Source organism: Aplidium turbinatum, chromosome 2 (genome assembly GCF_918807975.1).
Source record: "Aplidium turbinatum chromosome 2, kaAplTurb1.1, whole genome shotgun sequence".
Lineage (NCBI taxonomy): Eukaryota > Metazoa > Chordata > Ascidiacea > Aplousobranchia > Polyclinidae > Aplidium > Aplidium turbinatum.
In genome coordinates, this window is record NC_137473.1 from 30,350,983 (window position 1) to 30,364,073 (window position 13,091).

Below are 13,091 nucleotides of genomic sequence, written 5' to 3' on the forward strand. Positions count from 1 at the left end.
GGAGACCGGGAAGGGTTGTTACAATTTTCATTACCGTAAATCTAAGACTTCTCTTTCAATATTTGCACAAAGTTGCTGAAATTTTTATGTAATCTTGCCACATGACCAGTTGTTATAAATACAACTTCAAAATTAAAAAAAGTTATGTTTACAGGAAAATATTTGCATTAATATATCAATGAGTCAGTTGTAACAAGTCACCCCGGTGTCGGGGTGACTTGTTACACAGTATGGGGTGAAATGTTACAATTTCAAATAGGCTGTTCTATTAACTGATTTTTCTTACTGAAATACCTAAAACTGATGAAATACGTTGACACAGCATTCTTGAATTTATTGAACATCCAAATTCAGTAGAAAAAAAATCATGAGCAAGCAAATGACATCATTATTGACAATGCATTGTCACCAGGATCGCAAACACATGATCTCCATCCACCCATTCATGGTATTTGGCCTCAATAAGGCACCCTATTAGTTTTTGGCATGTTTAGGCACAGATAGCCTACAGCAACAACAGATATTAGTAGAACTTAAAAATGTAATCAACTATTCCAAATAATACAAAATTTGTTATCTGAGTACCAAATTATAAGTAATTTTTCCAGTTGGGATGAGCAAGCATTACACTGTGTAATAACTCACCCCAATAGTATAGTTGGCTGAATAAGATCAACATATGTCAAACATGTGACTTTCAGCTTTAAAATATTGGTCACAACGGTAAACCATAATCCCTTCGTGGGAAAATTGTAACATAAGATTCCCGGATCCGTTCGTCTGTATGCAATGACCGAAAGAAACACTCTTCTGAAAACGTCTATTCAAGAATTGTAGGCTATTTCTGTAAAAATAGCCTCAAAGCTGTCGAAAAATGGAGGCTACACCGTACCCACTAAAACTTGTCACTACAATACAAATTACTGAGATAAAGACGGAAATTTCGTCTAGTTGGTATAAGCCAAACAAAACCGTTTTAATATGCGACCAACTTTTCAAGCAACAATTTTTAGGAATGAGAGACTAGATTGCAACATTTCAAACGCACGTAAGCAGATTATGTGACGTAATAATGATAAGCATTATGAAGCTATTCAAGCACCTGTTGAAATTGCCTTACACCATATCTCGTAATTCAAGATTTAACGATTATATGTAATGCTTCACAGGTGTGACAAAAGTGATGCAATCTTTGCTTATTTTTTAGTAATATTCCATTACGTCAGACGCCAAGATTCAGTAGACCTGAACGGTTTGACGTTTGATTTGTACAGATATTGTCCGTAACATGCGAACCCTAGTTATGACAGTCTAACATGGCATAACTAAAAAAGAATTTAAGAACAATCGTGAGCCAATGAATAAAAACACACGATACACAAATTGTTTGAATCACTCACGGTTAGGTTAATACGCAAATACAAAGGGCATGCAAAGAATGAACAACAATAAGAATAATACGCGACGAAGCATTAAATTGGTACCATATAGGTAGGGTACACGCTATATACAATGGTTGCGATAATAACCGACTGTTCTGGGCTCAGACAAAGGTCGACCACAGCAGACAGAACTAGGCTCAAACCCTAACTCTTAAGTGTTCATTACGGGGGCGAGGCACGAAATATCCCTCAACACGTAGTCTATACTTTCACTTTCCCCGTACTGTCACCATAGTTGCAAACGGCAACTTTAGCTCTCCGAACCACAGGCTTTCCTTTCCTAATTTGTGGGACCACCTCATGCACCCTCCCAAGTTGATACTTCCCACGTTTACCATTGTCTTGGAGAGAACCCACTACTACCAGTTGACCAGGCTCCAAATTCTCGCCATTTTTAACCATTTTTTCCGACCCTGAAGCCCTGGCAAGTAAAAATCGATCCATTTACTCCAAAACTGTTGAGAAAGTGCCAAATTGAACCGATAATCCCTTCTTAATTGGTCACGCTCATGTGGTTGCCCAACAGCACAGTAGCCTATGGGTCTAAATATGAGGTCAACAGTGAGGCAGGAGTGATGACAGTAAAATCCCTAGGGTCGTCACTCAGAGGTACCAAAGGGCGTTCGTTTACGATGCGAACAGCACTGCTCGTGTAGGCTAAGTTTTTTCAAAGCGATTAAATTTGAGAGTGAGGAATGACTCACTTGTTTTTGCTCCTGACACTAGTAGGGTAGATTTTCAAAACCCTGCAAACTTGTTAATGTTTTTTTAAATTAATGTTCTAAGAGCTCAATAGGCTACATAACATTGATCCACTCTTTTTGATGTTTTGAGGGCAACTTAACCCACTTCATCAGACCACATTTTAGAGATTATCACAAATAGCCTATATTACCAATAAGCAGTGATGGGCATTATCGGCGATAATTATCGGCGATAAATGTTTATCGCTTATCTTGATCGCTTAATTATTTTTTCAGTTATCGTTTATCGTTATCGCCAAAGGCAATATTTGATTATCGCCGATAAATTTTAAGTGGAAAGACCATGAAAAGTAATATTTTTACTAGCCACCTACTTCATGAAACTAAAATTAAAACCAGTTCTTCTTCAGTGCCTGAAGTGTGTGTGCACAGGTCGTTGTCATGGAAGGGGCACGCTCCCTGCAGCGACGGCCCTGACAACACAATAATTTTTAGAGTTGCAAATTGCAATGCAATGAAATGCATGCAACAAGTCTCTTGTTGTTTTGCTGCAATCGGCAATCGCGAGTGAATTTTACAATTAAAATGTAAGCGCACAGGCGGTACAGATTCCTTTGAAGCGAAGCGAAAGAAATTGGCAAGTGGTTTATGAAACTGTCGCAATACGAGGCCGTTTTTACATCGGAAACATGGTCTTTCGCGCCACCATCACTGAAACAAGTCATTGCAGAATATGATATTGCTTCAAGCATTTGACATGCAGACCGACATCACACTTTTTGCATCTTGTAGTAGTTTTTGCATTACAATAGGCGCATCGAGTTGCGTGGTAAAATTATGCTAAATACAGTATAACCTTTCTCCTTTACCTATGCTGCATAGCCGAGTGGTGAGAGCGCTGGAACGGCAATCGAAAGGGCAAGACACTGTCTTTCGCAGGACACTTAACCCTTCTTCCTGTGACGTATTTTGGCCAGTTGACTTGCGGACGGGGGGGTCGGTTCAACACTATAACTTTGAGCTCGTGTAACTCAAAAACTACGCAAGATAGATCAATCAAATTTTCACATGGTGTAGATAATTTATCTGACAACATAATACCGAAACTCTTTTGCAATTTGTTCAACAGCGCAACTTGAAAAATCAAATAATTTGATGGTTGGTCATATTTTTTTATTTGACTTGAGAAATTGCTTCTTAATTAACTTATAATTGAGTGTGACGGATTAATTCCATTGTGTAGGTTTTAATCTCTTACGCGGAGACGTCGTCCACGCTTCAATGAAATCGTAATTGGCGTCCGACTCGCGTTTGCTTGTTGTTTTGCCGGAGGCATTGTAAAAAGAATTTGCTTTGTTTCAACATTTGCAGAGAATGAGACAAAATCACCGCAAAAAAACTACTTCAAGTTCTTTTTGAGCCACATGTTTATAGTCTACACTTTTTCAAACGTACTGTCATTACTTGATATTGGAACTAAATCAAGCAAATTTTTTTTCACATTCACACTGTCGAATTTGGTTATGCATGATCAAGAAACACTTTGTATTTGATAGCACATCTCAGGAAGCTATTTATTCGTTTTTAACATTATTTCAACGTCTAAAGACGTTGAATCGATGTAAAAAGTGTCTGACTTGCTGTCTGGGTAGCGATTGAATACAGAAAAGTAAGGTAGCCTAATGGTGTCACGTGGTATTTGAACAACAACCTATCTAAAGGTAGTGACTTGCTTCGATAGGAGCTTGTTCCATTTTAGGCCATCATGCACTGCAAAAACAAAGAGCGTCTAAAATTCCTGACTGATAAACTATGTCACGATGCATTCCAAAGTGTTATGTTCAGGGCCGGATTTACCAATAGGCTAGGCAGGCTGAAGCCTAGGGCCTCAACGTCCAGGGGCCTCGAAATTCGATTTCAAAGTTTGTAATTCTTTTAAAAACTTGACAAGTTTAAACCCTACCTAAAGTACCTATATACAGTATATCAAGCTTTTCAGAGCAGAAAATTCTATACACAAATTGCAAACAGTCATTATTACGTCGTTACTCGTTTGCATCATAATAAAGGCAGTTATTGCGCGCTTTCTGCTGGAAGCTTCTATGTTAAAGTGCCGCAGTCTTCTCCGCAAAAAACATTATGAAATAATCTAATGTTTTTTTTGGAGAATCTAGTGTTTTTTTTTAAATTTTGAGACTGGCAGCATCAACTTTCCTTCTGTTGTTAACGAAGAAGATTTAGATGATTTGCAGGAAGAATAAGGAGCTTTGCCTCAAGCGTGCAATGCTCTGCATGATAGTGATAACCTTAGCCCACCAGAGTTTTGGCTAAAACTGAAAATGGACAACCAAGATTTAAAACTTTTAAAGGAAGCGTATCCAGAAGATGTTGACCCAAGTCACGAAACTTATGATGAACTTCTATGTGCAAGAAAAAAATTAACACTGCCTTTCAATATGTGGAAGCAATATCAAGACTGTTTCTAAGCTTAATGGTCACTAACTGCTCAGGAGAGAGATCTTTCTCAAGGCTCAAAAGTATAAAAATAAACTGAGATCGACAATGTCTCAAGTTGCATGATTTTGCTTTGACGAAAGCTAGAAAAAAAATTGGTAGCCTAGTCTTACTCTATTTGATGGCTGTAACTATTTCTTAAGTCCTCGTAAACATTGGCGTAGCCAGGGGGGGGGGAGGTTGGGGGTTTCAACCCCCTTTTGGCACGCGTGTGACGTCACGATATTGAGAATGATGCTTTCAGTCTCTTTATGTCTCTAAAACAAAGCTTGCCTAATTTTAAACGAAACTGCATTAAAAGAGCGAGTTTTGCCAATACCAAACATTCAAATATCTCAGCCAGGAATTAGCAACAGGAAAACATAGAGACTTAGCTTTATTTCCAAAAAATGCCGAAGAAAACATGATCTTATCCTTTTGCTATGCCACCGGACGGTATCATTTTACAGGAATATTTATACCCACATTTTTGTTGAAAATGCTCTCAGAATGCACCAAATTCAAATTAATTTTTCAAAATTTTCTGGGGAAGGCCCCCCAGAACCCCGCTGCTGGGTGTCGTTTTAAGCGAATACGCCGTCAACCCCCCCCCCCCCTTTTCAAAATTCCTGGCTACGCCACTGCTCGTAAATAAACTTTACAATTGTTGTAACGGTTGTTTAATCAGAGAAATTAAAATTAAAAGCAAAACTGCTTTAACTAAATTTTTATTCTTTTAATTAAAAATTTGTACCCATGAATGTGGAAAATGAAAAGAACGAAGAGTTTATAATGCACTCATATTTTTAACATTAAGCAATGACATGTGATGTTGTTTAGAGAGAATTTCTGAGCTCAAAAATAGGGAGGGGCCTCACAAATGGAATAGCCTAGGGCCTCTCATGGTCTAAATCCGGCCCTGGTTATGTTTCAATACTTACCAACAATGATCACTTTGAATGAAACAATTTTGCAAACAGTTGTGATAAAATGTAGTGATAATAATCGTTTAGTCAAATCGTGTTGGTAGGCTATAGAATAGGTCGTTTGCCAAATGGAACTCCCGTTCTGCGTGACAAACTCAAAGTCGTGGCATAACGATACGAAAAATAGAAAAAAAGTTTTGACTTTTTCCTTGGGCAAAATTGAAGGTTATTGATATTTTAAAAATGCACGTTTGTGTCAAAATGATGGAAGTGTTTTTTTTCATGTTGTTAACTAGATTTGCAAAATAACATTTTCTACATTTTTTTTCTAATTTGTTGGACATGCATTTTGTGTCAAGTTATTTATTACGCATTAGAAGATTTCTTTCTGTTCAAATTTTGAAATAGCATTTTAGATGCAGTTTGCGGTTGATGGCGTTACTGCAAAAGCCATCTTTTGTAATTGACACAGATCCAAAAACAAAAGACGCATAAACTACTGCTGGCTGATAGACCACGTCACAATACATCATAATGATGTTTTTCCGAACCGAAGACCCAGAAAACCAATTTTGTCGTATAATAGTTTAGACGTCTGCAGACGTTGAACCAATGACAAAAAGTGATTTGCTGATTTGAAACAAAGTGATTGCTGTTTCCAATGTGCAAACATTTTGATAAAAAGTAATCAAGTTTAGGCCACAGCTTTCTGGTCCATTTAGGCTACTATGATCAATCAACTCACGTTGCAAATAACTTGTTTTGTGTAAAGTCTTGCTTGTAAAAAAATCGAAGTAAAAACACAAAAATGAAGTAAGCTATATTTACAAAGTATTATATTCTTGAATGAACCATAGTTTAAAAAAAAATAGTTTGAACAGGTTTCATCTGATAGAAACTATAATTGATATCATCGCGAAGGATCAAATAGCTGCGAAAATCACTTCAAGCAATTCTTTGGGGTGATTTTCATTGTGCAAACCAAGGTGAACCTCAATATACATATTTTTATGCCAAACGATAAAAATCGTTCTTTTATTTTTTTCAAGGACAAGGAAAACGATCCGTATAAAATATAATTCAATTCAACATATTTTCCTTATTTTGTCAGATATGCATTTTGTGTAACAAAGCTTTAGAAAAATTGCTGAGTATGGTATAGCGTTTGAGATGCAGTCAGAGAATACAACTCTATGGTTGATGGCGTTATTACAAAAGCCAATCTTTTGTCACGGAAATGTATTCGAAAACAAAAAGGCACAAAAGCACTGACTGATAGATTACGTTACGATACGTTACAAAAACGAGGCATTGATTTCAGATTCTTTCAACCCAACAAACAACTTTGCTCCAAATGACACAAACGTCCAAATTTATGGGGAAAAAGATATAGGCCTACACCGTTTTGTGAAAATAAGCTTTTGAAGACCAACATTTGAATAAAAAGTTTGAAGTTATTGAGTTGGTCCTAATAGTGTTTCTGCTGAGATACATCAAAACTTTTCAATCCTCGTATAAAAAAATAATTTTGTAATCTCTCAAGCAACTGCAAAATTACCATTTAGGTAAAGATTCGGTGATGATACAATATGCACAATGCTTGTCAAAGCACAGTAATTTAGCTGCGAGTGTTTTTCCACAAAAGCCAAGCAGTTTAGATAGTCTGTGTCAAGTTCTTTTCAGTATCCATCAATCTCTCGTTTTCATAAAACATTTTCACAACATCCATAAATATTCATGTGAATATAAGTGTACAGGTACATGCAAAAGTCTATTGGCGGGTCAAGAACGCACTCTTTGCTTTCCGACAAGAAATCAAGAAACTTACCACATCAGTCTGTTTGTTTTATGAGATAAACAGAGTTTTCAGATAATATGAAACCAAGGAACTTTCAAAATAATTATTTAAACTACCATTCAACGTTTTATAGGCAGAGAAAACTTTTTCTCGAACCGTAGAAAATGTAATTATCAGATCACCACTTCAATGCGTGATGGAAATCTACAGATAAATCTGCATCAGGCATTGCAGAGTGCAAAAACAGTGTTGCAGAACGCGTTTTCGAATATTAAATTCTCATCAGTGCAACTACGTTTATGAACGCAATAACAACGGTTAAATTTAAACTCAATACAGTACATTACAAACATTATAAGGACATATTCTCAGTGTTCAATTGAATATTAATAAATCCAGAGACATCAGAAAATCACTTCCCGCATGCAATCCCGCATGCAATAAGTTAGAAACAAAATGTATTCGCCATAGAAAACAACGTAAAATTACATTTTTTTGAGCATAGCTTATCGGATGCTCTCTGATAATTTCAAAGCAACTCAGATGTAATTAAAAGATTAATCAAAGCAACTCAAAACTCGAGTTTGCAAACAAAAGGCGGAATCATTACGGTTGAAAGCTTTACAACAAAACCAACTCATGAGATATCTGCGTCGCAGTTCCACGCACGGCGGCGCTCAGTAATCCTATTAATCCGTATAATTTGAAAACAAAAGGGCCAGCTAGTAGCTAGCTAAAATATCAGAGTATGTTATGAAAATCATGCCATATCTCTAAAACTACAGACAATAGCAACGTCATTTAAAGTGGAATAAATACTTGAATAATTTTTAGGAAAAGTCAAGAAACTTCAAAGCTGTGGATCGCGTAGTTCTTTAATGATATTGCTTTGAAAAGTACCAAGTCCCCACCGACCCCCTCCCACAGGAAATAGGGAGGCATGCCTGAAAGTGGACAAGAAGATTGGCTTCCTTGCCTTCCCGTTTACTTACCTAAATCTTCAACCACCGGGCGTAAGCTTGGATACGACGACGATTTACCTATGCGACATAGCCAACGCTCAATCAAATATTTTTATTCCCACTAATAATACAGTGTTCTGCCATTGCTTTAATGATGGTGTTCACAAAGAAAACAGAAAAAATTTATCTGAAATTATCAGTAAATTACGATAATTATGTTATTTTTCTTGAACAAACACGACTAATTTTTTGACAAGCTTGATGGATTTCACAGTATGCACATTTTTACTACCAATAACGCTTAAGATTACTGATAAATTTTCAAGCATTTTGCATTTTTTGGAATTTTTTCAATTATTGCTGACTTTGCTGTAAACAGCCCGTAGAAAGCAAAATACAAAGTTTGGAAATTTTTATGGCATTTTCATTTGATTTAATTATTTTGCCTACTGCACGTAAGTGGCAGTGTAACTCAATTGATAAAAGCATCCATCTGGTATCTGAAGGTATAATTAAATCAAATATAGTTATTACTATCTGAAGCCTTTACAAATTGTTTCACCTAACGGATCATCAGAAGGTCTTATTCAAATAGAATGAATAATTATAAGCTGAAGGTATAATTATAAGCACGGCGGTTACCTCAGTGGTTTGATTCTGGATCAAGAGGTTGAAGATTCGATACCTAGGCTACTGCCGCTGTTGCGATTCTATTTATGCATAACTTACAAAAAGTTTTGTCCCTTTACAGTATATTATGTTCGATTTTTTGTCATGTTGATGAAAACAGTTCGTGCTGCATGGGATGGGGTGCTGCTAATCAAGAAATTTTTTTATCGTTATCGGACATTATCGGCGATAATTTATCGTTTATCGTTATCGCTTAACTTTTTTTTGATTTATCGTTATCGCTTTAGGCATTTTTCGTTTATCGATTATCGTTATCACTTAACTGAAAAATGAGTTATCGCGCCCAACACTGCCAATAAGCGACAGCAAAGTGGGCTTCAAAAGGATATACTACGATTTTCAGAGATAGTGATGTAACAGTGAATGCGTGAAAGGGAAAGTTTCTTTAAATACCGGTAGGCCCACTATAATAAAACTACACGATGTTGATTTGATAATGACGTTTAACACACCCAACCATTTTGTTGCAATAGGTCACATTTAGTAGTAAGGAGGTGTGGATACTGGATAGCCTGAACATAGCAACTGGGACATTTCCGAAAAGGCACATACAGTTATTGTAACTATTCACTGTTTTGTATCTACAGTAGAACTCGGTTAATCCGGATTCGATTTGACCGGCGCTTCCATCCGGATTAGACGAAGATCCGGATTAGGGAGCGTTCAAATATTACGTAACGCTTTTTTTCCGAATTTTTGACCCCCCTCCCCCATGTAACGCCAACGTAACGTTTTTGTCAACCCTCCCCCTCCCCCACGTGACGCTTTTCCATTACAAAGCCCGTTTTGCCAGTTTATGTCAAAATCATGACGTGGAAACACGTGCTGATAAAATATCTTGGTTTGTATGCACCTAAAGCTTACGTTTGAGACATGAAATTTTAGCTGTATTCTTTTTTTGGAATTAAAACGTTATGTACCTACTGAAAGCGTTTAGTAGCCCACCCGGTTCAACTCAATAGAACCACCTTGTCCACAGCTAACACATTCTTTACTCTCTATGTCTCTACTTAGTCAGGCTTTAAGTCAGTGGTTTTCAACCAGGGTTCCGCGGAACCGTAAGGTTCCGCCAGTAAGTCTAGGCGTTCCGCAAGTTTACATTCAAATCCGAGAGTCTATTATATTATTATATGCATATTGTTTAAATATAATCAAATATTGATTAAGTTTGCCACTATTAATAAATTTTCTACACTTTAACACGTTCTCTGCGATCCCGAATTTTCGTTGTTTTCTTGTGGTGCGATAACCTTTAACTTTCTGCTTTCCCGCCAAATTTTGTCGACATGTTTTCTTCGTTTTAAGGAGTTCTTTCAGACAGTTCGTTTGTACACCGGTGGGTTAAATTGCCGTTAACGTGTTAGAGATCATTTTGCTTTGCCAGTAGGCTATTAGGTTTTTACAGTTTGTATTTTTATTGTACATAAATAAATCTGAACATGAGTATTTTAATTTAATTTTATTAATCAAATGATGTTTTTTGCATAAGGTAATTAAATTATTGAACAGGGGCTCCTCGAGCTTTTGGAATGTTTCGTTGGGTTCCGTTCCACCAAAAAGGTTAAAAACCACTGCTTTAAGTGATACATTTATTTGCAATTTACATAAAATAATACTTTTTAAACCGGTCAAAATTTGCAGCCATAAAAAGGGCCAAATAAGGCCAGATTTTCTGGTCTTATTTGCATCAATTTTTTTAAGCCAACTGCAATTTAAAAAGGCCAGATTTTTGGAATTTTGCCTAAAAGCCATCTGGCAACCCTAATGTTGTTCACTCGCATCAAAGCAAGCTTTGTGATGTAAGAATGCTGCCTTGCAATTTTGCAATGCGGGGTTTTGAGCACTTGGAACCTGTATGGAATTACGGGAATTACAGTACCGTAGTTGATACTTCATAGAGATTTTGTTGGTGCTGAATAGATGCTGTTGGATATGATTTCAGCTTAATTTAGTATCCAAACGACGATACCAGCCAGCACAAATAAACTACCGTACTCGTAAGCGTTACGTAACGTTTTGCTTGAACCCCCTCCCCCCGATGTGACGCTAACGTAACGCTTTTCATAGACCTCCCCTCGATAGCGTTACGTAATATTTGAACGGTCCCTTAACCGATGACGGTTCTATCAAGCCTGACGTTACCTAGATAGAAGGATATCGGTAAAAATCACCGAAATTGAACGCATTGGTGTAGTCGTCTGCCAATTCCGAGACGCGCGATCACCACATTAGCGATAGAATTCTTTTGAAATGCAGTATGCATGTAAAACGAATGTATTTGTAGACTCTGCGTCTAACGCAAGAACACACTGGCAAAAGTTATATCTTCAGACATGCGTGTCGGAATAATCTGTAGTCACTCAAAACTTTTGAAAACAGTTACGGAAGACGAGTTTCTTTGGAAAACTTACAAAAAATCACGGTCAAAAAAGTCTTCTATTGGAAAACGTCACTGACATACCGCCGAAAATTCCACCGACATCTTTTCAAGTTACAGTACGAGTTTGGGCATTTGCGCAGGAATTTTGCGTTAGGATGGATTACTGTTCATGAAAGGAAGAAATCCGCAATAATTTATTGCGTCATATCAACGGAACAATAGATAAGAAATTTCTCGCAATAAGCCACGTTACGTTTTAGCATAAAATGGCAAAACTGTCGGGCAAATCCGGATAAAGCGATAGAGAAAGCGCAACTTTTGTCCGGAATAGGCGAAGATCCGGATTGAATATTCCGGATAATCCGAAGCTGTTTCTCAAGAAAAAGATTACAAATCATTTGTACTTCCAGTTTTATCCGGATTAGGTGAAGATCTGGATTAACCGAATCCGGATTAATCGAGTTCTACTGTATTACAATAAAATTACACATCACGAAGATTCATGACTTGCTTGCAAAAAACAAACCACTACCGACCTCAAAGAATCACATTCATAATTCTCAAAATCGTGTGTGTTTTTTTACCCTACTCGTGTCCACTAAAACACCGAAAATTCTCAAGTGAGTCATCCCGTTGTTCAGAGATCCCTGTACCTACTGAACAAATAAGAAGTATTAAAATATGTTGGTAACACTGTGCCTGTGCAAGAAAGCGGGTATTTCACGTCCATAGGCGTAGCCAGGGGCGGGGGCGAAAGGAGCCATGGCCCCCCCAAATTTTCAAAGTTTGGATTCCGAAGTTGAGCCCTTTGTTGAAAATATAATAAAATTTGTAATAATTTATAACGTTTTCCAAGACATCTGGCTATTAATACCCTCAAGGATTTGTTTTAGACACACAGAAAGACACCAATAAATTTTGAAAATTGTAAATCGCGCAAAATTTACGCGATTTACGTTTCTTTTAACTAATTTGGGTGCTGGTATAGCGTCGGCCGCCTTGCTTTGGTCAGTGACGTCTAAAAAGTGTAACATCTTACAAAAAAACGCAACTACTTTTAGGAAGGGTGCAAAAACGCGGAATAGAAGTAAAAGGGGAATGGGCAGGGGCGCAGGAAGTAGGGGTGCTCAAGGGGCTGCAGCCCCCCCTAGAGAAAATTCAGCCTCCCCTGTAATTTTCAATAATTTCTTCAGCCCCCCCTACAAAATTTTTACAATTTAAGGTACATAACATATTTTCAGAAAAATTTTGAACAATAACTGCTACGATGAATCGAGTTCCTGTTACGTGTGGTCACGCTCATCATTCACAATAGCGCTACATAAATATAATGCATACTTTGGCAACTAATCCATCCATACATACTGGCAACTAATCCATTTGGGTAGATGAGGCATCATGCTTTACAACGATAGGAAAATTGTTAAAATCCGAGCAGAAATGAGAAAGCTACAGCATATTTGGTGGAGGCACTATTCATCGATCACATCAAACTGTGGGCGGCTTATAATGAACATGCGGGGGAGGGTCGCTAGTCCTCACACCCGTTGGTCGACGTTGCCTTACATGCGAGAGTGGGGTTTTTTTTTTTTTTAGCGCAACGCTCAGAGTTCAAGATGGATACCACTACATCTTGCAGGTTTACAATTTTCCATATGAAATGGATTTGTTTCCTGTCTCATCATTAGTGCGTTCG